Raw genomic sequence first — 27,221 nt, forward strand, 5'->3', positions numbered from 1 at the left:
GTTTTGTGGGAGCTTTGAGAAGGTTCAGATGGAGAACAGGCAAAGTTTAGGGTTCCATCAATGCCACCACCACCCAAGGTGTTCCTGAGAGCTGAGTCTCACTGGGGTATAGCAGAGCAGGCAAGCTCTGTACATTCCTGAAACGTCCTCCCCTTTCGTGGGGACTCCAGACTGCAGTGTGCTTTGAGGAGACTCTTCCTTTTCCTCCTCCTCCCTGTCCTATCTTCTCTTCCTTCCTCCCCCCTCACCCCCTTCTCCTATTTCCTTGCTGTATTTAATACTCCTGCCCACCCCATCTTCTGGTAATTTGTTGAATAGACAGGAGTGATAGTCTCCAAATCCTTACTTTCGCTTAGAGGGTTTACATCTTTATTAACATTTCATTCTGTCATTTTATTGAAAACTCAAGTGAGAGTGGAACTAGATTTGCATATCCAACCTCCCCAACCTTCTGTTTGAATCTATATTTAGTACATTAAAAAAAAAACTCACTTACAGGGCATAGAGGTGCATGCCTTTAACCTCAGCTCTTGGGAGGCAGAGACAGGTGGATCTCTGTGAGTTTGAGGCCAACCTGGTCTACAAAGCTAGTTTCAGGATAGCCAGGACTGTTATCCTATCTTGAAAAATCATATATATATATATATATATATATATATATATATATATATATATATATATATATATATATATGTATATATATATATACATACACATACATATGATATTGCTCTATATTACATATGTATATGTGTGTGTATGTATGTATAAAAGATGTCTCATTTTTACTGGGCTGGCCTTTAACTTGCTACGTAGCCAAGGATAGCCTTAAACGTCTGATTCTCCTGCCTCTATGTCTGTAGTGCTGACGTTATAGGAATGTGTTATTACGCCTGGTTTACGTGGTGCTGGGGATCCCACCCAGGGCCTCTAGTATATGTGTTGAGAATTTTACCAACTGAGCTATGTTCCCAGCCCCTAGAATCTCACCTTCTACATTACTTGTTGACCTAGCCACTCAACTCAGCTTCCTGTTTGGGATTAGGTTCTTTAAAATGCTCAATTCTACTATGGTGTGCAATGAAGAAGGACCCAGTTTTGTTTTCATCGAGCTGTGTGTGGAAGGCACGCTATTACCGTCACCGAGGGAGATGACATCTCCAGTGAGCATCACTGCCTTGCTTAATGCCTCTTGTTACCATCAGTCCTCACAGAAGGGACTCACATCTGGAGAGGCATTCGGATCACTCCTATGGTCTTTGATATTCTCAGCATGGAGCGTGCACATCTACAGGTCTTGGATATGGTGAGAAAGCACAGCACGGGCTCTGTGTGCAGACATGCTTGTTAACTCCTTTAAAGTTAGAGCCCTCGACTTCCTTTCCTTCTTGAACAGCCAGAGCCTGGCGGTCTTACTCTCTGTTATCTCTTGTTTTTGTTTGTTTTGGTTTGCTAGGGCAAGTAGGTTACTTCCTCGTGGAATTTCCAGTGTTTGGAGTTGGAGAATTCTCTCCTTCCTTCTTCTGTGGGCAGTGCCTTCTTTCCCCATCCCTTTCCTTCACTCATGCCCAGCAAAGCTGGATGCTTTTGTCCCAGAGAGAACCAAGTGGTGGATTCCAGCACACCCAACTAAAAGCTGTGAGCAGAACACCATGACATGTTTCTCAGCCCATAGGTCATATTTTTGGCAAATGGCTGCATCCTGTTAACTGTCATTCCCATGGTGTTCTGCCTTTCCTTTCGTCTGACACATGACTTTTCCTGGCTTTGGAATGGTCCATATTGATTAAAATGGAAGGAAAACCAGTCACTCTCTACACTGAAAGTGGAGGCGACACATTGCCATCCCTGTGGGCATTTCTCAGGAGAGATAACTGGGCTAGGATGGAGGTGACTCGGGAGGAAGGCTGTGTGAGATTCTCTCCGGAGACAACTCATTATAAAGACTTCCATTTTGGGGGCTACAATAATAAATAAAACGACCCTACTTTAGCTCACAAAGTCTGTTGAACTCAATTTTTGGACATAGTGAATGAACCTTCAGTTAAACATCACTGTGGATAATACAGTGCAGGCACTGGGTGTTTTGGAGGGGAGGCCAAATATCATTCTCTAATTGTGTAATAAACACAGACCAAAAGCAACTAAGTGGGGGGGGGTGCTTATTCCAGCATAGAGGTTACATTTCATCATTGAGGGACGCCAAGGTAGGAATGGAGTTTGAGGCAGGGACTTGAAGCAGAGTCCCTAGGCTCATGTCCATCTGCCTTTCTTCCACATGTATGTATGGCCATATGCACAGAGGCGCTGCTATCCACAGTGGGACGTGCCCTCCTAAGCTAATTAGCAACCAAGAAAATGCCTCACGGACTTGCCTGTCTTCCAATCGGATGGAGACAATTGAAGTTTCCTCTTCCCAAGTGTGCCAAGCGGACAGCAAAGACTACCCATCACAAAGCATGACTGTGTGTAGCTTTCTGCTGTTCTGTCCTTCCTACTCCCTCTCTCTGCCTGCGTGTTTGTCTATAAACTCTTTATCCATTCTCTCTCCATCTTTCACCTGTCTGCCCCCTTCTGTTTTGCTGCTATTCTCTATTCTCTCAGTTTCCCTGTTGGAGCAATACAGCACTCTGACCAAAGTAACTTAAGGACAAAATCTCTTTCATCTCACAGGCTCATATAGCCCACCATGGTGTGGATGCCCTGGCAGCAGGAGATTGAAGCAGTTGGTTGTATGAAGAGTTACAAGGAGTCATGCTCAATGGAGTCTCTCCAGTTTCTACAATCAGGATTGCCAGCCCAGAGAATGGTGCCACCCACAGGTAAGATGGGCCATCCTATCCCATATCAGTGAACATAAGACAATCCTCCACAGGTATGCCTATAGGCCAACTTCCAGGTGAGTTAAGACAATATCAAGTTGATAATTAACACCAATCTTCATACCAGTTTATCTATTTGATCTATGGGTTTGCTTTTTATTGTGGTAATACTGCCTTTCTTCTTCTTCTTCTTCTTCTTCTTCTTCTTCTTCTTCTTCTTCTTCTTCTTCTTCTTCTTCTTCTTCTTCTTCTTCTTCTTCTTCTTCTTCTTCTTTTTTCTTCTTCTTCTTCTTCTTTTTCTTCTTCTTCCTCCTCCTCCTCTTCCTCCTCCTCCTTTCCTTCCTCCTCTTCCTCCTCTTTCTCCTTCTCCTCCTCTTCCTCCCCCCCCCCCCCTCCAAGACATGGTTTCTCTGTGTAGCCCTGGCTGTCCTGGAACTTGCTCTGTACACCAGGCTAATCTCAAAGACAGAGATTCACCTCCTGCCTCTACCTCCTGAGTGCTGGGATTAAAACCACACACAATCACTGCCCAGATAACCATCATACACACCACATTGTGTATATTCAGTCCCTTGGTGATAGGCGTTGGAGTGTCTGTACCTTTGACAGTGTAGATGCCTGCTTGAGTTCCTGCCTTCACTTTGAGGCAAGCACCCAGAAGCAGGATTTGGGGTCACATGGGAATTCTGTGCTGAGTTTTCTGAGGAGTTGCAGAACTGCTTATCACAGCTCACCATATCATTTCACAGGGCGGGACATGGCACCCAGGGAGGCTGAACCCAAGGTTGGATAGCTGGGTGCTGAAGAGAGCTGGGTTGTGCTTCCCCCAGTTTTCCATTACAGTGGACTTTCCTCCTTCTCCTTCTGATGGTGATTTGGATATTCCCTCTTGAAGATGAAATCTTTTTATTTAAATTTTTTTATTATGTATTTTCCTCATTTACATTTCCAATGCTATCCCAAAAGTCCCCCATACCCCCCCCCCCCCATCCCCTACCCACCCACTCCCACTTCTTGGCCCTGGCATTCCCCTGTACTGGGGCATATAAAGTTTGCAAGTACAATGGGCCTCTCTTTCCACTGATGGCTGGCTAGGCCATCTTCTGATACATATGCAGCTAGAGACATGAGCTCTGGGGGGTACTGGTTAGTTCATAATGTTGTTCCACCTATAGGGTTGCAGTTCCCTTTAGCTCCTTGGGTACTTTCTCTAGCTCCTCCATTGGGGGCCCTGTGATCCATTCAATAGCTGACTGTGAGCATCCACTTCTGTGTTTGCTAGGCCCCGGCATAGTCTCACAAGAGACAGATATATCAGGGTCCTTTCAGCAAAATCTTGCTAGTGTATGCAATGGTGTCTGCGTTTGGAGGCTGATTATGGGATGGATCCCCGGATATGGTAGTCTCTAGATGGTCCATCCTTTTGTCTCAGCTCCAAACTTTGTCTCTGTAACTCCTTCCATGGGTGTTTTGTTCCCAATTCTAAGAAGGGGCAAAGTGCCCACACTTTGGTCTTCGTTCTTCTTGAGTTTCTTGTGCTTTGTATCTTGTATCTTGGGTATTCTAAGTTTCTGGGCTAATATCCACTTATCAGTGAGTACATATCATGTGAGTTCTTCTGTGATTGGGTTACCTCACTCAGGATGATGCCCTCCAGGTCCATCCATTTGCCTAGGAATTTCATAAATTCATTCTTTTTAATAGCTGAGTAGTACTCCATTGTGTAAATGTACCACATTTTCTGTATCCATGAAGACGAAATCTTAACACTCTATGCTCTACTTCATTTCTTCTATAGATACTGCAAAAGCAGGCAGTTTCCAAAATCTTGACTAACACGATTCCTTCCCATAAGTAAGACATGGGGGTCATTTCAAGAGGTTTGTCTCATGACAACACGCCACATCATTTGGTCTTCAGCCTTTTCCCAGCCTCTTTTGATGGCTGTTGTCAAGACAGGCTAAGCTGAGGTGGCTCAGCTACGTCCTGGATCCTTTCCCCTCAGTACTCTGTGTTGTCACATACAGCTAGCTAGGCGGAGCCAAAGGTATTTCGTATGCCTGTGAAGTTGAATTTAGACGCCTCTCCCGCCTCACCTGCCGCCCTGTGTCACAGACCTGACCCTTCAATCTGCTTCAACATCTTGCCTTCTAAAGGAACCGCCTTTCACCTCTGCCCTCTAAACAAGGACCCGCTGCTGGTCTTGATACAGAATGACTGAAACAACTCTCTCCTAAGAGTTTATACCTAGCACCTGGCTTCTGATTTTGGAATGAAAGATATATGTTAGGACGTCCCAAGCTGGCGCATCAGGCTTGATTTTGGAGGGCCGCCAGCCTCCCCCACATTGCTCCTGGAGTCTTGCCCCACGCCCCCCGCAGGGTTTCCGAATTTAGGGGTAGCTGGGAGGATGGAGTCCTGCTTGTTGGGCCAGGAGGAAATTCATTTTCCATGTGAGTGAAAATCAGTAACTTAAAACAGTTCTAGCCAAGGGACGTTTGGAAACCGAGGCCTGGCCAGAGGATGAGGTGGGGTGCTTTTTGGGGTTGGGGAAGAGACTTCAATAAGCAGGTATTTCTCAAGCGCATGCGTGAAAGCAGGAAATCTTCTTCGTAGTTGTAATTCCATAGGTGTCCACTGGATGGCGGAGGAACCCCGCTCATGGCGTCTCAGCGCAGCACAGCCTCGGGTCTGGAAGAAGCTGGATTGGTTTGATGAAGCCTTTACAGTCTTCACAAGATAGCTGGCGTTTAGAGCATTCTGCATGAATATACAATGAAAAGTCGAAGTCCTAACAAACTAAATGAAATGTGTAGGAAACCCCAAGGACTCTTTCTGGCTTGTACAAGAGATCAGTGACAGATAGGGTGTTGAAAACGGGGTGTGCGTGTTAACTCCTGTACAAAGGCAGTTTTCAGGTCTAACTCGTGGTTTAATTGTTCATCACACTGGACGTTTTCTATGATGTGCACTAAGCTGTGTGTAGTGACAACGGTAATAAAATCATCCCCTGTCTTTGAAGAGCTTGCATCCATCCTACAGGGACTCTGATCACAGCTTAGATAAGATAAATAACCTGTGTGTCAGATGGCAACAAATATCATGGGGGCATCAGGTGGGAGTGGAGGGATGTTCCTTTCAATCCATGGTCCCAGAAGACCTCCTGGGAAAGATGACATTTCATTAAGACCTGACGGTTTGATGAGCAAGCCCTGAAAACCTTAGGGGAGAGACTTCCTGTGAGGGTACAGTAATGTAGCAACCCTGAGAAGGGACCAAGGAGGCCAGGCTGGCTGCCGGGCAGAGTGGGGCTAGAGAGCAGGATATGAGTCAGAGAGAGGCTGGGGCGAAAAGGAGGATTTTTCAAAATGATTTTTTTCTTAGTATATATTAATTGTACATTATGACAGGTTTCACCATGCCAGTCTCTACTTATACATAATATTTTTGTCTATATTTACAGTTCCCTTCAACTCCTGATAATAATAATTTTCATCTTCTTAATTACTTCCTGCTTTTACTTTCATACTTACATTGACTTAATTTCAGGTGTTTGCAGTTATTTATTACAGTGTCTGCCCCACTGAAGAATGCATTTTTTTTTTTTTTTTTGAGAGAAGCAGGACTTTAAAGCAGAAGGATGAAATCAAACCTTGTAGGAGAGAGGGTTATGGCCAGCACCCTACCAAAACAGCCCTCAGCCATGTTAGCACTCTACCAAAACAGTAACGAGCCAGCACCCAGCCAGGCCAGCACACAGCCAGACTAGCACCCAGCCAGACCAGCACCCAGCCAGTCCAGCATACAGCCAGACCAGCACCCATCCAGGTTAGCACACACTCAGACTAGCACCCAGCCAAGGCCAACACCCAGCCAGGCCAGCACCCAGCCAGACTAGCACTCAGTCAGGCTTTCTTAGCCTTTTTGCAGCCCATGCTTGGGATTGTTTGCTGTTCAGGGGACAAAAGGCATACCAGCTTCCTGCCTGGCCTCCTTCCATCCACTAGGTGCTAGTGGCACTGCTGAGCTGGGCTTTGAAGGTTGGTACAATATTGATGGGAAATAGCGAGAGTTGGGGAGAATCAGCCGGGAAACGAGCTGGCATTTGACAGATGCCTCTGTGTGGAGACCAATGTCCCTTTTTGGCATCACGGAAACCGTTTTTATCATTTCCTTTGGCCTAGGTGCAGTTTCCATGACTTTTGCCTTACAGCAGATGGAGGGTTGGAGCCGGAGACTAAGCTATTTTTTTTTTTTTTTATTTTTTAGGGAGTTTTAAGCAGGACAATACGTGTTATACAACTTAAAAAAAAAAAAAAGAAAACAAGATTAGAAAAGAAAAACTTCTCCCTTGCCCCCCTCACCTCTCCCACCTACTGGCCCCTGGCATCTTCCCAAGATGAGAAATGAGAAACTTGTATTTCTCCTGGCTTCCAGATGAGAGACCAGATTATTTTTCTACCACTGGAATATAAAATTAATTTATTGCCTCGGTTAAATTTGATTAAAAAAAAAAACCTCAGCTTCTCTTACACACACACACACACACACACACACACACACACACACACACGCAGACACACATACACACACACGATTGTGATTTTTTTTTAAAAACAGCTACTCCACAGACCTAGCATCAGGTTTCAGGGAGCATTCACTGTAGTGTTTATTTGCAGTAATTCTTTTCCTGGATACTTCCCAGTTATTTCCAGAGGACAAACTCACGCTGTGTGTATAAGGATCTCGACAACAACAACCAACTCCATGGCTGGAAGGGATCTAATGTATTCATCTTTGGGAGGGAAGAGGTTCAGAGGCTGTTTGAGAAACTGATAAGGCTTTCTCAGGGGGTGCTGTGAGGCAGCGGGACAGGGAGACCCTTGGGTAAGCAGAAGGTCTGGCTACCCACCTTTCTTTCTCTGCTTGGCTCTGTGCTACATCAGCTTCCTGGTAAGTGCTGTAAGGAGAAACATCAAACAACAGATAGAGCCTCAGATGCAGAACCCGTGACTCTGAGCCCGAGAATGGCTTGTTCCCAGGGTCTCCGAAGCTTCTTGTCTGTCACCATCATCAGAGATGCTTATGCAGTGAGATGATCCCTTCCTCCAGCCCTTAGCTTCCGGGTCAGCCCATGTCTGATAAGCCCAGCACACATACCACTGGTGAGATTTCCCCCACGAATCTGACTAGCCCTGGATAGCATATTGACAGAAATGATTCCACACATTTTAATAGAAATGAAGGCGTTTCCGAGCTAAGATAAGGAAGACGCCTGCTGATTTTTGAATAGGGTGTCTCCATTTGTGTTTCTCAGACAGGGCCTTCCTCTACAGCTGGACTCAAATTTACTGCAGTTCTCTTGCTTTGGGCTTCTGAGGGTAGGGATTGCAGATGTGACCTATTGTGCTCAGTTATGCATTTAATTGGTGTGTGTGTGTGTGTGTGTGTGTATGCATGTGGAGGCCAGAGAACAGCTGTAGGTGTTGTTCCTCAGGAACCATCCATATCTTGAGATAAAATCTGTCATTGTCTTGGCTCTTTCCAAGTAGACTAGGACAGCTGGTGAGCCCCAGGGACCCACCTTTCTTTGCCTCCACAGTGCTGAGATTACAGGCACAAGCCATGCCATCGTGTCTAGTAAGCTCTCTCTCTCTCTCTCTCTCTCTCTCTCTCTCTCTCGATGCTAGGAATGGAACACAGTTCTTTTCCTCCCACAAGGAAGGCACCCTACCAACTGAATTATCTCCCTAGTGTTTGTTTACTTTAAAAAAATATTTTTTATGTAAATGAAGATGTTAAGATCCAAGAAGATACATAAGTGAGAACATGATTTTTTTTTAACATTTTGAGACTTCTCTTGTGCACACAGTGATCCGTTCCTTATTCTTTTTAGTATTCTGCTTTGGTTTGGCAATGGGCACTGTCATCAGACATTATTTGTGTGGTCCACAATGCCCTGGCACTCTGGTGCTGAGGTCAGAGTCAAAAGGCGTGGCTTTGCTTATGGAAAGATTTTATGTATACTAATCCGTGTTTGTCATTCACATGGACATGACAGTGGCTTCATGTTGGTCTCTGCTGACATTGCAGAAATGTCCATCATTTACACTGTCCTTGCTAGAGTGTTTATCTTACTTTATTTTCCTGTTATGATAACAACTACTCTGACAGAAGCAACTTAAGTGAGAAAGGCTCTATGTTGGCTCACAGTGGGAGGCACTGGTTCAACATGATGATGTCACAGCAGCGGAAGCTCAATGTAGCTGCCTATACTGTAGCTACAACCAAGAAGCAGAGACTCATGAATGTCTGTGCTTAGCTCAGTTTCTCCTTATGCATCCACAGAAAGGTGCTATCCATGGTGGATGAGCCTTCCCACTTCAGTCCACCTAATCAAGATAATCCCAGCACAGGCATGCTCACAGGCCTGGAAACTTGGTGGTTCCAGATCTTATCTAATTATAATTGAGATTAAGCACCACAGTAGTGCCAATTAGCAAGGCGGGGTGACTGCTCTCCAGGCATGGGGAAAACCAACATTTTCTTAATGAATGATGGTGGCTACTCCATCCTTTCTTATTGAATTTCATGGAAATTATTACTCCACGAGATGCCAAGAGACTCGCTACCCTATGCCAGCAGCCCTATCTTTTATGGCAACATCCCAGCACTAGTCCAGAGGAGCCTTCTCCACTATCAGTAGAGAAATCAAGACCAGTGGAGGACCTTGTATTGGAGGTCTTGGCTAGCTTTAGAGTCATAATCCGACAATGAAGTGTGATATTTGGAGAATGTCTCCTCTGTGGGACCTTAATGGCCCCCTGCCAGCTTATAACTGGCTTCCTCCAAAGAGTCTTAAACATGGAGACACAACCGACACATTCATACTTTCTCTCCATGGATGGAGCAATGACTGGAAATGGTTCAAGCTTTGTAAAGAAATAGAGCGGTTATAAGACAATGTATTGGGAATTTTCAGGATGTGGCCCTCAACCTTATTAATGCTGTGACCCTTTAGTATAGTTCTATGTGTTGTTGTGACCCCAACCATAAGATTATTTATTTACTTGCTACCCCATAACAGTTATGCTCTGCAATGCAAGCATAGAATGTGCAGTATCTGATGTGTGACTCTTGTGAAAAGGTCATTGGATCCCAAAAGGGTTGTGACCCCAGGTTGAGAACTTCTGTTCTAGAGTCACACACAGATAACAATGAATGTGTATTATACGGGGTATTTGTTAACTTGTCTTACCCACAGGGGTTGGGTAGTTTGTTAATGGCTGTCTGCATGCAGGAGAGGCTCAGAACCTGGTAGCTGGTCAGATACAAAGTCGAATGCTTCAGCATTCCCAATCTGGCACCAAGCTGCTGGTCTCCAATCCATATTCAAAGTCTGAACATGATCTTTGGGATGGCAGTGAAGGGTGGTGGCAGCACACCAGGAGAGCCAAACTCACCAGCAGCGGGGCAGGTGGCCCTTTGTGAAGGTACCGCCTGCTCTGGGGGTGGGGGGAGCATCTTCCCTCAGTTACTTCTTCCTGGAAAGTCACTGGCAGATCCCTCCTAAGGCACATCTCTCAGTTGACCCTAGACCCAATCAAGATCACCTATCACAGACATCTCAGAAGATAATAAACCAATGACAACCTTAGTGGACTTGTGTCAGCACTTCTTCAGGCCTGCACAGTGCTGTCATTTAAAGCCTGCTGCATGCTGTCATTTAAACTACCAGAGTCACTGAGCCCAGAGCACATTGACTGTTTAGTGGTTCTGGGAATCCTCCTGTCTCCACTTCCCAGCGTAGGGCTCAGTTTCGAACCACCACACCTAGCTTTCACATGAGCGTTGGGGACCTGGACTCAGGCCCTCAGTTATTTTTGGTAGTCACTTTAATCAACTGAGCCACATCTGCAGTCTCCTTTATGAGCTTTTGACATGATCTTTTCATAGGGAGGGTGTGAGGGCTGATATCATCGGCTCTGATCAGTGTGGGTTCTAGCATGCCTTACTAAGAAACCCATCTGTACGGGAAGCCTGCTAACTCAAATGTGGCTGTTGGTGTGGTGTGGACCGAAGCAGAACACAGAAGGCTAAAATTCTTAATCCCCCTTGCTTTATGGTATTACATGTTTCCCTGCATCTAGGATCCATCAATGAACAAAGCGACCACTTTTCTGTTCATCCTCTCATCACCCCAGGAAGTCAAGTTAAAGATTAAATCCCAAACCTGGCAATATTCTTAGTCATCACCACCAAGGGCTATAGACCATTAGGTTATATCAAGCCTTTGACAGGTCACTGATTTCTTAATTAGCAGCTTGTGACTCATTGCTGGAAGAGCAGGAAGCTGCTTCTGACCCTCTGCTGTCCTAATTGCCAATTGAGCTGCTCTCATGGGCTCCCTCTGCGTATTTTGAAAACCTAATACTGCCACTAGCAATTTCACGATCGTGCAGGCAACTTCTAAACATCTTTAAAGATGTCACCTCCCTGTGTTATTTCATCTAATGAGACCCGAGGGCAAGGCAACCCTGTCTTCCTCCTTCAGAACTCTGTCTGGATCCTTCGATGTCTGCTTTATTGCCACGGGGGCTGTGTTCATCTAGTCTCTGTTTCTCTGAAATGTCTTCTTGAATTTTAAGCAATTTATTTTTACCTCACTCACAGACAGAGCGCCTGAGACTCCAGACGATGCATTTTGGGACAAGTGGACTGGTATCAAAGTCCTTCCTCACAGAGGGAGCTGATCTCAATGTGAACCCCAGGACACACGTGCTGTATTCTGTCCTTCAAGAGCATCAAGTGTGTGAAGTTGCTGGGAAGAAGCAGGTGTAGACAGTTTGAAAAAGATCAACCTGAGACGACCAAGTTTCTGTGCTTAGGACATTTATAATCAAAATGGAGGGAAAGAAGTATACAAACACATTCAAAGTATGAGAATAGTCACCTGTAGGCGTTTACTCTCATAGGGAGTGTTGTCAGATCAACAGGATCCAGTTTCACCTGGTTGGATTAATCGGGGTGGGAAGAATTGTCTTTACTGTGGGCAGGCCCATCCCTCGGGCAGTGGGTTCTGGAGTACAGAACTCTGAGAAAACTGCGCACTGACATTCATTCCTCTCCCTATGTAGCCAGACTAGATTCAACGTGACCGCCTGCTTCAAGTTCCTGCTGTCTCCTCTGCCTTGCTACTGAGGGTGGCAGCTTGAAGCAAGCCCTTCCTTCCTTAGGTCGCTTGAGACCTTGTACTTTGCTAATTGTCCATTGAGCTGCTCTCATGGGCTCGCTAGAAAACCTAGTAGTGGGTATTCTGTTATAGCAATAGGAAAAGGAAATAACCCTTTCACCAAATTTCTATACAAACTAACGCGTGCGTGTGCGCACACACACAACACACACACACACACATTTTCATATATGTCATTTCTACTTATGAGTGTGCATCACCCTCTCCATCTTTCCTTGCCACTCCCTCGGCCCCACACACCTTCCTATATCCATTACCTCCTCGTCTCTGGATCCTTTGCTCCTTTCCTGTCACTTAGCTTGCCATCCTTAAATGTTAAGGCCACCCGACCCATCTCTGCTTCTCTCTTGGAATTCACTTGTTCCTTTGGACTTAACTACTGTATGACTACTTTTGCATTAAAGTACCTATCCCTGAACTCTACATGTGACCACTTTAACTTAGGTGCATATTTTACATAGTTGTCATGTGACTCTTACCGAAGACTCCCAGCATGACCCTCTGGGCCGAGATCCTTCAGGAAATCCTTTCCTTCTGACCTCCTTCACAATTGCTTTCTTTCCAGTCTCCATGTAAATGAAATCATGCAGGGTGTGCTCTGCGATGCTTAATTTCTTTCATTGCATCGTATATCTGTGAGATTCACCCAAGTTAGGTATATCAGTCACTTGCTTCTTTAAGGAAAAGATTTATTTTTATTTATATGTATGGGTGTTTGCTTATATGTATGTATGTATATGTGTATGTATATATATACCATATGTGTGCTTGATGTCCAAGGAGGCCAGAAGAGGGTGCTGGATCCCCTAGAACTGGAGTTATACATGATATTTATGTCATATGGATGCTGGGAAACACACCAGCATTTTGTACCTAATTGCCACGTGACGCATAAGGAGACGAGGTACTGGGTGATGAAGCACTTAAGCACTTAAAGTGAAGTCTCTTTGCAGCTGAGGGAAAGCAGCACTGGAAGCTGGGTCTCCTGATCCCAGGAGCTTGGGGTCTCTGCTATCAGGCCCTGTATGGATAATCTTCCCCGCCCCGCCCTTCTCCTTCCCAGACAGGTCTTTATAGTTCAGCTTTCTCTCTTAGACATGACGCCTCCCCTTAACTGCTGAAGACTGTAGTACTCAAACTGGAACTGTGACAAATGTCGCAGAGCAGAAATTAGAATGTAAAAGCAAAGCCTTACTGTAAACACAAGGGTGAGATTGCGTTTCAGAGAGTCTATGTGCGAAGGATTGGAAAGGGCTGCTCCTTCACAGGCTGTCAGAAGGCAGTTCAAGAATGGAGTCTTGTGAGGAAAAGTCTGTGTGCGTGTGAGAAAACGTCAAGAAAACAAGAGTCTTGTAACCTCAGCTTCTTAAAAACATGGAACATGTTCTTGTGCCCCTCCCACGTGTAGCAGATAGGAGTGAATTTACTCCAGATTATTCTTTACCCCTGGATATTGTTTTTTTTTGTCCATATGCCTCTATGGAGAAACATGTTTTTGCCATGTGCAGCTTGTTCTTGTGACTGCACACTTCATTGGTGTGATTCTTCTTAACTCTGAGGGTATAAATTGTCTGATGCTCTGAATAAAGTCAGCTATCGCATGGGGCTTCAGTCCACGTCATTTATCAACTCCACTCTTCCACGTCTAATCGCCTCTAGAGTGGTAAACAACAGGCGGCTTAACCTGTAACTTCTAAGAGCCTTTTCTATACCTGGTTCATGCATTCAAAGGAACAACATTTGACCCATATCTCTGCCACTGCCTCCCTCCCGGCTTCTGGCAACCACCAGCCTTTAAAAGATTCCATTTACAAGTGTGATCCTGCAATCCTTGTCTTTCTTTTTCCAAATTCTTTTGCTTAGCAAAATGCCCTCCAGGTTTATCCCCATTCTCCCAGGAGGCAAGATTTTCTTCCTTTTCATGGCTGAATAATATTCACTGCATGTGTGTGCATGCACCTGTGTATCCCCCATTTTTTTGTACATGTATCACTGATGCCTCAATCAATTCTATACTTCTGCTATAGTGAATAAGTCTACAAAGAACAGGAGACTGTGGCTATTTCTCTGAGGTACTGGCTATTCCTTCGGGGGACAAACAGACACTATGATCACAAGTTGAGATGAAAGAAGTGTTAGCCAACTTGATGGGGGGTTATGTCCCAGTACATACATGGATGCTTTAAACGGGTAACATCTTGTTGAGTAGACTTCAATAAAGCTAGGGAAAAATAAGCGCCTGGAACACTAGACTGGTTCTCTGAGTTCTGTCTCAATCTAGTTCATCAAAAGTGCTCCCCACATCTCAAAGCTTTCTCCTCTTATGGAAGCCATTGTTCTTCCCTGTCTAACATTGTTGGTGGTTATGAAGCACCACCGTCCTCCAGATTCTCTGAAATGTTCAAAAGATTTCTGTGACAATAACCCATCCAGCTACAGCTGTTCTGCCTGTCATGAAGTGTCCTGGGCTGTGGCTATCAGGTTGGAATGTTTCCTAGGGACCACCCCCCCCCCCCCCCCCGCTTTTCCCTATGTGCCCAAGGGTGTGGAGAAATGGCAGAAGGGCTCTTTCCTTTTCTCTTTGTGTCTGTGAGGTGTGGGCCCATGAGGAAAGGAACCTGGCCTCTGCTTTAATTACAGAACTGGATCACTTTAGTCTTTTTTACTAAACAGATCACAAAGTGAAATTGCTTAGGCAGAGCTGGGGGGGGGGGGGCAAGTAAGATAAAACACACGGCACAAGGTTAAGTCCTGAATGCAGAGTTTCTGGTTCTGTGGTCCTCTGCTGACAGTCATTTAAGAGACTAAAAATAAAGAAAACTTGAAGGCCTTTGCTGTAAGATTAAAGGGAATTTCCCACATAAAATTAAAGATTGGGTTAAAAGAGGCAATATTGTAGGCTGGTCTTTCTTCTTCCATGGATTCTATTCTGAGCATCTCTGAACTAAGGAACCAAGAGGACAACCTGCAGAGACTCTCCCCTTTCAAAGCCTATTTCTGCCGGTGACTCTAGGGCAAAGGAGGAATCCAGAGGCTGAGGCTGCCTGCTCCGCCAGTGGAGGGCACTTCAGTGATAATCATTTTGTGACCTGAAGCAAGCCAGGCGCTCACCAAAACAACTCATATGTGCCCCTGACCGACTGTGATTTTCCGTCCCTGTGTTTTCCTCTGTTCTCCATGGTAGATAGATGTGTTTGTCATGCGGGAAATTTGACCTCCAAGCGTTGCAGTCTAGGACCGAGTAAGAAGTTCAGAAACCATGGCAACGTGACCTTCAAGGGGATTAGGCTGTATTTTGATCGAAAGGAATACTGTTAAGACTTGTTTACGGGTTGGGGCTCCAGTCTAAAAGATGGTACTGTGAGCAGACATTTTCAGAGCTGAAGAAGCACACATTACAAGTTCTGGGTCACCCACCTTCCCACGGCATCCTGTTTTCCCAGAGCCTTTGTTGCTCTTAGCAAGCCGAAGGAAAACCACTTCCTCTGGAAGCCTTTCTGATTCCTGTCCCAGCAACAGCCCAGTAGCCTTTCCGTAGACTCCGCCCACTTACTGGCCCGAGCCCACCACCTGCCTGACCTCATCTAGTCTCTTCGAAGGGCCAGAAGAGGCAGTGACACTTGTCATCAGGTGTTTGTGACTTTGTGCTCCATCCAAGAAATCAGCAGCTTAGCTCCCTCTGCAAAAATGCTTTAAATGTGGCAGGGACTCTTCTGAGGACTTAGCCACTCTGCCTTAGCTCTCAGAAGCCATTCCTGTGTTGCACTGGGGGAATGCCCCATCCCTAGCACCCGTGGCCTTCTTTTCAAAGTGCCTCAGACACTCTGTAACCTTGGATTTGCATCATTGTCTTTTGGGTGGCCATCCTACAGTTACATTAATATTTTTAATTGGTAGATAATGGCTGTGCATCTTTAGGGGGTTTGAGTGATGTGTAGGTACATTTACCCCTCTTCCAAGGAGTAACTCGGAATATGTTGCTTATCTACCATCAGGGAATTGCTGTTTCCTTTTTAATAAGAACAGTGAAATCCTCTCTTTGGGTTCTTTGGATCAGTGACTCTATATTGAGGAGTATAATCACCGTTCTGTGTAATAGCAGGGCACAACTTATTTCTCTTAGCTGGCTGATTTGCCCCTGATCACCAATCCCTTCCCATCTATCCATTTCCTGTACCCTCCCCAGCCTCTGGTACCTGGTAACTACCTTCTATACACTTAGCTTCTGTAGATTTTATAGATGAGTGAAATCCTGAGATACTTATCTTTCTATACTTGACTTATTTTAGTAAAACATTCTGATTTCAGAGTCCATCTATGCTGCTTTCTTTCTTTATTGTTTGCCATATATAAGAGTGGTGGAGTCGTGCTGTGGATAAGAGGTAGAGCCAGGCTGGCAATGTAGCTTAGCTGGAAGAATGGAGACCTGGATTTGATTCCTAATACTGCATAAACTGAACTTGTGGTCTATGCCTGAAAGCCCAAAACTTGGGAGATAGAAGCAGGCAGATCAGATGTTCAATGCCATCCTTAACTGCATAACAAGTTTTGCTGTGGACCGGCCTCAGTCTCCCCCCCTCCCGACCCCCCAATCTGTGGGAGAAATCAGGGTCCCAGTCATGTGGGCAGGAGTTGGTGAGAAATGACAAACAAATACGGACACAAGGGAGTGTGCTGTATCTGAATGTAATTTTCTCAAATCGAGCATCAGACTTTTAATACAGAAGAAAATAGGGAAGTTAGGTGACACATCAGCAAGGTATAATGAGGTTACCGGATGCTTAATGACGCTTATACAGAACAGAGGAATGCAAACACAAAGTCTGGCAGGAACTAGGCAATAAAACAACTGAGACAATGTCAGCTCTATCTAAGGCCAGCTATATTCTTAGAAGCCAGGTGTGAGGTCTTTACACTCCCGGGGCAAGGGCTTTCACGCCCAAGCCATAGTTCTAATTAGGGAGTTCCTGCTCTAGCTAATCTTCTCATGAATAATGCAATATTCTAGTTCCTCCTCAAAGCACAGCCTGATCTCCTTCCTAAACCATTGTAAATTCCTGTATATGGGTTGCTTGGCTTTTATTCTAAGTGATAGTGTGGGGGGACTTTCTACTAATAAGTAATGTAGTCTGCCATACATAACTATAATTAGAATTCTAAACTTATTTTGCTAAGCTTGCACTGAGATTTCTAACTCTATGTAGTAGATAGCAATGCCTGATTTCTTTCACTATCTCTCTTACAATACTGGAGGCAATTCTGAATGTTACTGAATAGGCAACATTCTTACTGAATTCCAAGCCCAGGGTCGGCTCAAGGACTACCTAGGGCATTGGTGAAGGCCAGGAATCAAAGTTTGATTTTGCTTAGGTATTTGGCAAGTCATTGCTTGGAAGAACCTATAATAAAACAATACTGAAAGAAAGCACACAGATCCATTTGCAAGAACAAGTTTGGAGCATTCTTTATACAGGATGCCACGGTTCCAGGAGACTAAGTTTCCGTGAACTTTTTGCCTCAGGACTGTGTCCAGGTTTCTAGGCCTGTCATGGGAGTCACTACTGGAGTGGATGTAGCAAAGTTTGAGTCCTTGTCTTGGGAAAAAAAAAAAAAAGCCAGTACACCAGGGCCACCACGTCTGGATGATTCAACTTTCTCTTTTGCAAAAAAGGTCCTGTCTCAGAACCAACTTCTAGGATCATCAAAAGGAATACATGATATGGCACCTGTAAGAATTTAGAATAGTTTGTGGTGTGAAACAAAAGGTCAAAAAATTAACTAAGCCATCAAAGCAGGAGGAGGAGTAGATTAGATTGCATTTATAAAGTCTTCCGAGGGTGCAGACTCCCTGTGTGTCTGAGAGAGGCCCACTCTCACCCTGCGCTTGAACTCATGCTCACTCTGGGAAAGAATGTCTTGGCTCAGCTCTGTCATTTCTTCCTCTGCAGTGATACAGAACTGTGGACACCTGCATCCCTTCCTTTCCCTCCAGGACCTGTGGATGGCTGGAGAGATTATTTTATAGTACATTCAAGACTTCTCACATGCTAATAAACACAGGAATGACATGGTAAGCCTAGAAAAGTGCAAATTATTATCAGGTGTGTCTGGGGGTAGGGCTGAGACATTCTTTCTCCTTCTTGGTCTTTCTCCCTCCCTCCCTCCCTGTCTGTCTGTCTGTCTGTCTGTCTCTTTATCTTTTTTCTTTTTCTTTCAAACTCTTGATCCTCCTGCTTTATCCTCTGAGTTCTGAGAGTATGCAGAGTGCCACTGTTCCTGGGCCTACCTTTAATTTTTTTTAAAATTTATTTTTACATTTATTTATTTATTTTCACATTTATTTATTTATTTTTTACATTTATTTATTTATTTTTGTGTGTTTGCATTTATGTGTGTGGCTATACAAGTGTAATGAAACATATGTGGAGGTCAAAGGACAACTTGAGGGAGTTATTTCCATCCCTCCAGCACACTGATTCTGGGGTCAAACTCAGGTCATGAGGTTTGGCAGCAAGTACTTTTTCTGCCAAGCCTACCCGTCAGCTCCTGCTTCCACATTTATTACGAGCTCTCAAGTGATGCTGCTGTTTCTGGTCGGGGGACTGCATTTTGAGTAGTCAGGGCTTAAAAGACAAAGCGATCTAGGGGAAAGAGCTTCCCCTGGTGAATCTTGTGAGAAAGAACCCTAGGAACTCAGCTGCGTGGGCTTGAAAGGGGTTTCACACATACTTCTACATGGCCCTTGACCAGAAAGGCAGCAAGAGATTTTGTTGAAGCTCCTGAAACCATGGGACCCAGTGGTTTTGAGTTTTGCTTTTAATTAAAAAAAAAAAAAAAGAAGGAAAGAAAGAAAGAAAGAAAAGAGCCTTTCCTCAGCTGCTACCAAGGTGCTTGGTTCTTCCGAGGAAGCTAAGGCCACATTGGGGTGAGGCCCTCACTTCATCCTGAGACTAGCACCATGCGGACAGTCTACAGCATGGCCTCCATCTCCGAGATCACCTGCATTTACTCTGCAGTAAAGTGGAAGCACAGAAGGAATCTAAGGAGATGGGTGATGACATGGGCTTTGGTCTTTTTGACTAAACTGCTTTTTGACTAAACTGCTTTTGTTAACATGTCCAATAAAGAGCTGAACTTGTAAATAAATAAATAAATAAATAAATAAATAAATAAATAAATAAATAAATAATGGAATCTCTCCCTTAAGGGAGTAAGCCTCTAAAAGGAGAGTTAGGGAGTCAAGTATGCACGTTGGAAGCATAGGCAGTCATAAGTAAATTCAGGTCAAATATGTCTCTAAGAAATGATGATGGCACTTGACTTGGATATAAAGCATTGTCCAAATGCATCCCATTTGTGACCAAGGGAAGCCTCAATCAATAATTCTACCCACCTGCCTGCCTTCCTGCCAGCCTACCTATCTTTGGTAATGCTGTGCACATGAAGACCAGAGATTAACACTAGGTATCTTCCTTAAGTGTTCTCCATCTTATTTTTTTGAGACAGGATCTCTTGCTAAACCTAGAATTTACTCTTCAGCTAAACCAACTGGGTAGTAACTGTCAGGTATCTGGCTGCCTCCACCTCCAGCATTCATGCCACTGTACCTAATTCTGTAGATTTGAGTGGAGGTCCTCACACCTGTGAACCAAGCACTTTACCTGCTGAGCCACCTTTCAAACCCTAACAATGACATTTTGATAGTGAGTGTCTATGAGAGAATTGAGGAGGAGGGTTTCTGGGAAGAGATGGGGCAAAGGGTAAATATGACCAAAATGTAATGTATACAAATTTCCCAACAAATAAAGCTTAGAAGAGAAAACCAAACCAGAACTATAGAAAGCATTTTGTTTTCTAAACGAAAAGAACAAAAGGCTTAGAAAGGCTGTGTGGCCCTTCTACCCCACACTCCAGAGAGATTAGATAATCAGGGAGCCAACTAATTAGCAAATCAATCCCTTGATAGAGTCGAGATCTGAAGAAAGTATTGGGAAGTGGTTGTGTATGGAAGTGGGGCCTGACTAGAGAAAGTGGGTCATGAGGGGTGTTCTTGGAGACTAGGTCTTGCCTTGGCCTTTATTATGGCTGCTCCTATCCATTCCCTGTCAGCCAGGATGTGGGAACTTTCACCATCATACACTCTTAATGCTTTGATGTCATGATCAAAAGTGGGAGGTGAAAGCAACGACAGGCTGAAGCCTCGGTCAGCGTGAACAAGTGGCCTCTTCTTGTTGTGGCTCGGCTATAAAGTGTTTCCTACGGGCTCACATGGTTGCACACTTAGTTCCTGTCACTGTAACCCCCGGACCTGTGAGCTAAAACCAATTCTTACCCAGCTCCCTTAGGCTGCTGCTGTTGTATCACAGTGATGAGAAAATAATTCCGACAACCCTTTAAGATATTCTGTGAGGCATTTTGTTACTAATAGGGAAATATTTATTTCTGACAATACAACCTCAAGTCTTGTGAAGGAGTAATTGGTATTCAGCATTGTCTTAGTTTGGAGCTATTATAATTTTTGTATTATTATATAATATGTATTATATTATATCTTAGATAGGACAATTTATAAATAACAGAAAAGTACGGCTTGCTGTTCTCAAGCCTAGGGGGTCAGCTCTATCTGTCATTGCATTTGGTTCCTGCTTGAGGCCTGTTAGAGGTGGTACTTTTAACATATTTCCTGCAAGTGGAAGGGCACACACCTTACCCAAGCTTCTTTTCCTCTTTTTCTCATTTTCTTATTTGGTCCGTGAGAATTTTGTACAATGTATTTTGGTCATAATCACCCTTCCTCAAACTCCTCAAACGCCCCTCGTCTCTTCCCCACCCACCCAATTTTGTGTCTTTTTTTTTTTAAATCTTTTTTTTTTAAAAAAGATTTATGTATTTATTATATACAAGTACACTGTTGTTGTCTTGAGACACACCAGAAGAGGGCATCGGGTCCCATTACAGATGGCTGTGAGCCACCATGTGGTTGCTGAGAATTGAACTTAGTCAGTGCTCTTAACCACTGAGCCATCTTTCCAGTCCATGTCTTTTTTTTTTTTAAATCAAGTACAGTTGGTACTGTATAAACTCCTGGGAGCATGGCACTTACCAGGTGCTACACTCTTAAAGAAAACAGGCTCTTCTGTCCATGAACAGCTACCAGTTGCCAATAGCGCCTTAGCTGGGGGGGTGGGACGTCTATCTAGCTCTGCCCTTCCATGCTGAGATTTTGTCTGGATTGAGCTTGCATGGGTCTGTGTGGTTCATGATGTCACAACTGCTATGAATCCCTAAGTACGGCTATCCTGTTGTGTCCAGAGGTCAGCGGTTCCCTGTAGGTTGCTTCTTGTATAACGCTACTGATCCCATTCACGAAGGCCGAGCCCTCAGGATTTAACCGCTTCCCCAAATCTCCACCTTCTAATTCCATCACCATAAGGGAGGGGCATGGAGAAAAGGGCAAATCCAGAAGAGAGAAAATCTCCATGGACGTTCAGAGTCCACTCTCATGTTCTAAGTAGGTGGTTACGTCCTCGTCATCATTGTGATCACTGCTGTGTCACACCACCGATCATTCTGTGCCAGAGCTTATTTACAACGCAAGAACAAGCCAAGGAAACATGAGCGCGGTCCGTGACTTGGCACGCAGGCACTGTTTTCTTGTTTGAGTCCATGAAGCAAAGCTGGGAGGCAGAAGTGTTGCTTTGGAAACAGAGTGGTGAGAACATGGGGCTGTTTCTTCTAAACCTGTGCTGCACAGGCTTCTGACCCCACCATCTCCTGCTCGAGCCCCGCAGGAGCTTTGCTTGTTGTGGGCTTACTTACCCTAGCTGCACATCTCGACCCAGTAGCCAAAACTATCTTCTTACTATGAAAATGTGACCATGGTAATTTTTAACTTAAGTCACTTACATGTCTCTAGTTCTTGTATGACAATATAGAGAGCACAGGGCTCCTGAGGTACTTAATTTAATTTAATTAATTTATTAATTTAATTTATTTTTTTAAAAAATTTTTTCGAGACAGGCTTTCTCTGTGTAGCCCTGGCTGTCCTGGAACTCACTTTGCAGACCAGGCTGGCCTCGAACTCAGAAATCCACCTGCTTCTGCCTCCCAAGTGCTGGGATTAAAGGCGTGCGCCACCACGCCCGGCTCTGAGGTTTTTTTTTTTTTTTTTTTGGAGACAGGGTTTCTCTTTGTAACTCTGGCTGTCCAGGAACTAGCTTTGTAGACCAGGCTGGCCTTGAACTCATAGAGATCTGCCTACCTCTGTCTTCCAAGTGCTTGACTATTATGTCTGTTCATCTTCTAGATTTATTGTTACTGATGTGTCTGTGATTTATCCATGTGTGTGTATGCCACATGTCTGCATGTGCCCAAGGAAACCCCCAAAGGATGTCTTATCCTCTGGGTCTGGAGTTACAGGGGATTGTGAGCTGCTCTTTGAGGATACGAGAGACAAAACTCAGGACCTCTGGACGAGCAGGAAGAGCTCTAAACTGCTGAGCCATCTCTCCAGCTCTCCCTGCCCCACGCTTTTGAGTCAGGGTCTTTGTAGTTTAGGATGGCCTTGCACTTGCTGTGTAACCGAGTATGAGGGGAACTCCTGATCTCCTCCCTCCAACCTCTTACACGTTTGTCCCCCATTCTTATTTTCTTAATGCAGTGCGGGGGATTGGACCCAGGGCTTCCAGAACGCTAGGCACACCCTCCACCAACTGAGCTGTATCTCTAGCCCTCATTGCTTCACATCTTAGGATGATTTTCCTTTACTCTTTTAAGGTCTTGGTTGTTTTTGTTTTATTTATTTGTGGTTCAGGGTTTCCCAAGTAGCTCAGGCTAGCATAGAACTTGCCCTGTAGCCTGGGGGTTCTGCTTCATTCTTAAGGTCTTTTTAATTTTTTATTTTTGTCTAAAACCAAACCAAACCAACAACGACGACAACAACACTATGTATCCTTCAAGAGCCAACATAAACAGTACCACCGCCAAGAAGCCTTTATTGAGGACGCTATAAAGAATTAAAAGCGTTTTCACTGCACTCCCACAATACCTTTCTCCAATCTGTCTGAAAACCGTGAGACACCCAAATTATTATAACACCCAGAGTTGAGCAGAGATACCATCTGCACGGGCTGGCATGGAGTTGGTGCCCGGGAGTTACTGAAGGCGGGAGCACTCGCACACCGCCTAAGACAAGCTGTAAGCACAAGCACTGGCTTACTTCTTCGACAAGGAAGTGCGCTTGTTTTTCCCCTCCAGAGGACGATTTTTCCATCTACTTTGGTGAGGATGGACAGAAGGCTAAGAACAGGAAAGGAGAGATGAGCTTGGGGAAGTGAGAAGAGTAGAGCACAGAGGGGGATGAGGGACGGTGGAGGTAAAAAGAAACAGATACAAGGCATCACTCTCAGTAATAGTCCTTCAGGCTCGGAACCAGAGAGAGAAAAAAAATCCCGATGCGTTTTCAGGAACAAGCTGCGGTTCTGTCAATCACTGCATCCAAGGCAGAGAACGTGCGAGGTCTCCACGTACAAAGTTCAGAGGAAACTCAGGGCTCCCGCTCCGACCCGTCTGCATTCTGCTTATTTCCTTTTCTTTTCTCCCTCCAGCACTTCCGAACCTTCCCTTCCAGCCCAAGCATCCTCCAGGGCTCATTCAGCCTTCCATTGGTCCCAATGCAAACGCTTGATTTTCTTCCACTGAAAGCTGGGTAGCCATATGGGACAGTATTGGCTTCCTCGAGGCACCACACCACCAAGTCCATTTCTGAGGCCAAATGGGCCACAGTGCTGTTTACCTTTTTAAATGAGCGTTAGCCCAGGGATGAGAGTTAGTGCTGTGTCCTCCAACCCTTCAGGCACAATGGGTCACACTCTGGCCCAGAGAAGAAAAGGTCACGGTGGAGGCCAGAACTGACGGAGCCTGCCTGTTCCCATCAACATTTACCTCCTCAGGAAATGTGCTTCAATATTCAGCTCTAAAAGCTGATGCTGCCTCCATCCCAAGGAGATTCTGTCTGTGGAGGAGCTAAGGGCTTAGACTCACACCTCTTCTCTGGTCTGCAATATTAGCACAATGGCCTTGTTGTCAGGCAGGTAATCCCAAAGGATCAGAGATGAGAAAGAGTTCTCATCCCCCACTTTGGTGGATGTGAGAACTGGTCCCCAAGGTAATCTAAACTAGGTTTGGACAGAGGAATGAGAGAGTTAATTGGAAGTGTGGCTTGTGGGGTAAAGCATTTCTAAGATGAGGAGCTGGTGGGAAGTAACGGTTAACCAAGGGCTGCTGGGGAGATGGTGGAAGCGGTGCGCAGGGGGCACTTTCAGCCGTGTTTGGCTGTGGGTAAGCAGTGGCTCTGTCATATGCTTGCCTTCTCTCAGTTGTCACAGGCCTCTACTTCACTCTAGTGTTGACCTTAGTGAGGTTGTCCTGATTTACCTGCCTTAGAAATGGGTTGAGTTCTCGCTTACTAAGGGACGATCCAGTTTGAGTATAAAACAGTTCAAATGCATAGTTTATCACAGGGTTGGAAGTCTCTTAGTAGTGGGACATTCTGAGAAGATAACATTCTACTTTTCTCAACTAGATAGCTAAAGGTAGAAAAAAAAAAAAGAAATCATAGTTTCTTGGACATCAGTGCTTCAGAAACTAGGATTTGGTAAATGCACACATGAGCGCACACACACACACATATGCAAACATGATTCTGTACACATGCCAACACTCACACATATATATACTTCAACACACATACAAATATACAGACACACAATAACATAACACGCACCAAAACTTATACATACCAACATGGACACAGTTAGACACACACCAACACAAGTATACATATACCAACACATATACACACGTGCACATACACACACACACACACACACACACACACTCACACTCACACACACTGTAGTAGCATATACTTAAATACTTATGAGTTTATGATAACAGTGAACCTGGAGGAAAACTAGGCAGTGTTTTACTCATTCATTGGCTGTTTCAAGCATCCCAGTTTCCCCACTGGGGGCTGAAATACAGCAAGAAGTCAGAAGGTCTCTGACTCTATAGGCTATGACAAGTACAACTAAAATATAAGCAAAATGTGAAAATCTTTAGTATCCCTGCCACACATTAAAAAAAACCATTTTTAATTGATTCTTTGTGAGTTTCACATCATGCATCCCAGTCCCTCTTATCCCCCCCATGCCCTCATATCCACCACTCACCCTTGCAACCTCCCCCCACAAATAAAACACAAACAACAATAACAAAAGCATAGAAAACTCTCATTGTGAAAGCTACAGTATGTCACAGTGTGTCCCACAGTATATCCCTGTGACCACACATCTTCACTTGCAGATGTTCATTGCAATGAGTCACTGGTCTGGTTCGAGATCTCTGACTTCTGTGACACCATCAATATTGGATCCTCACAGGGACTCCTCCCAGTTCTCCTGTTGTTGGCCTCTGTCATGGAGATCCTGCAGCTTTGGAACGGCAGGACTGGCCCTTTCATGTGTCTCAACTGATGATAGAGATTTTGGGGTGGGCCAATTCAGAGCCCTGGACCTAGACTTGGTTGGTAGCTGAGCTGGTCAGCCTTAACACCAGGGCAAGCTCTCTAGCACTGCTCTGGCTAGGCCACTCAATGTAGCTCTCCTGCTTTCATGCCCTCGAGGCTGGTTCACCACCCATGCCTCCAGAGACGACTCCACTATACTATACTATACTATACTATACTATACTATACTATACTATACTATACTATACTATACTATACTACCCAGGGTTTCAAGTGCTGCAGCCTGACACAGGCAGGGCCAGCTCTCTTGTTCTTATGCCCTTGGGCCTGGCTCACCAGTGCCTTTGCTACCAGGCTCTCCTGTGCTGCTCAGATGGGGTGCAGGGCCTGCTCTCCTGAGTGCCCTGCAAACACATTACAATCCGATTTCCCTTCTTTTTTTTTTTTTGTTTTGCCACGGTGTAGGTTTTGAGAACACAGCTGTCCCAGAACAGGTGCAAGAAAAGCTACAGTCAAGGATGCATTCCAATGTTGACTCATCTCTTCCAGACACCTATGTAAGCTAACAGGCTACGGAGAACTTCTGTTTCCACAATCTCAGCACTAAGAAGCTGCTGTCTCTCCTCATCATCAAGGCTGCTCTGTGGATCCTATCTGTGGCAGTGCCAGGAAGCTTTTGGCAGGCCTTTTGCCCAGGAGCGTTCCAGGCTGTCTGTCTGAAGTCCATGGGGTGAAGTGGTGAGACCACCTGGTCAGAGGCAGCCTGCTGGGCCTCAGCGTGGAATCCTGGCTTCCCTCTATCATGTTTACAGAGCCGTGTCTGTCTGCTCAGCCTCCTATGAGATGAGAATACCAGGCAGTCCTTAGTCACTCAGCAGTGAGTTCTGGTAATTTTCCTCTGGGAGAAAGAGGGCTGGTTGCCAGCCTTAGATTGTGTTCCCTCTGCTATCCTCTCTGCTGTCAGCTGATGAAATAGGACTTTTGATTTCCTCTTCTGTATATTCTCTGACACAGAGGCACTGGGGAAAGCAGGCTAGAGACTGCTACTATGTTAGGGCTGCTGAGAAATATTCACAGAAAAAAAAAGAGTTAGACTCACTAGATACTGAGAACACAGGCACACAAATATACTAATGCTTATGAAGATGTTTTGCATATGTGCATTTGTGTAGTCTTCTCCCCAAAGGATTGCAATGGTTAGGAAGAAAAGAGTAACAGCTCCTCCTTGTTATCTTTATTTTTCTGTATCAAAAACAACAACATCATGGAGATCATGGGGAGAAAAAAGATTGTGACCTCAAATGTTTTCTCCTACACATTTGCAGGGCTAGGCTTTATAAGTAACCTGAGATTTTCATCTTTTAAAACAGACTATCAAATAAATTTAATCAATCTTTTATTTATGTATGGGTGGTTTTTCTACATATATACTTGTGCACCATGTGCATGCCTGGAGCCCACAGAGGCTAGAAGAAGGCACTGGATGCCCTGGGACTAGAGTTACAGATGGTTGTGCTCTGCTATGAAAGCTGGAACTTGAACTCTTGTCCTCTGGAGGAGCAGCAAATGTTCTTAACTGCTGAGTCACCTCTCCAGGCTCATCCATTTTATTTTTACG

At 44.8% G+C, this 27,221-nt stretch overlaps 2 long non-coding RNA genes across 4 annotated transcripts; one reads left to right on the forward strand and one right to left on the reverse strand.

Moving 5' to 3' along the window:
• The first annotated feature begins 797 nt into the window (after positions 1 to 797).
• On the forward strand, positions 798 to 26,968 carry Gm38631. Of its 2 annotated transcripts, XR_865568.1 has the most exons (4): positions 798 to 1,306; positions 2,303 to 2,822; positions 18,024 to 18,145; positions 26,069 to 26,968. It is a non-coding gene; the product is annotated as a predicted gene, 38631 (long non-coding RNA). The 2 variants fall into 2 exon arrangements; XR_865567.1 differs by having other exon boundaries at positions 798 to 2,822.
• On the reverse strand, positions 7,473 to 21,594 carry Gm33693. 2 transcript variants are annotated; one of them, XR_865566.2, is made up of 5 exons: positions 21,179 to 21,594; positions 12,555 to 12,708; positions 11,485 to 11,643; positions 7,735 to 7,782; positions 7,473 to 7,617 (listed from the first exon to the last, which is right to left on the reverse strand). It is a non-coding gene; the product is annotated as a predicted gene, 33693 (long non-coding RNA). The 2 variants fall into 2 exon arrangements; XR_373573.3 differs by having other exon boundaries at positions 7,473 to 7,782.
• Positions 26,969 to 27,221: the final 253 nt, after the last annotated feature.

The sequence above is a fragment of the Mus musculus genome, chromosome 1, assembly GCF_000001635.26.
Source record: "Mus musculus strain C57BL/6J chromosome 1, GRCm38.p6 C57BL/6J".
In the NCBI taxonomy this organism is placed as follows: domain Eukaryota; kingdom Metazoa; phylum Chordata; class Mammalia; order Rodentia; family Muridae; genus Mus; species Mus musculus.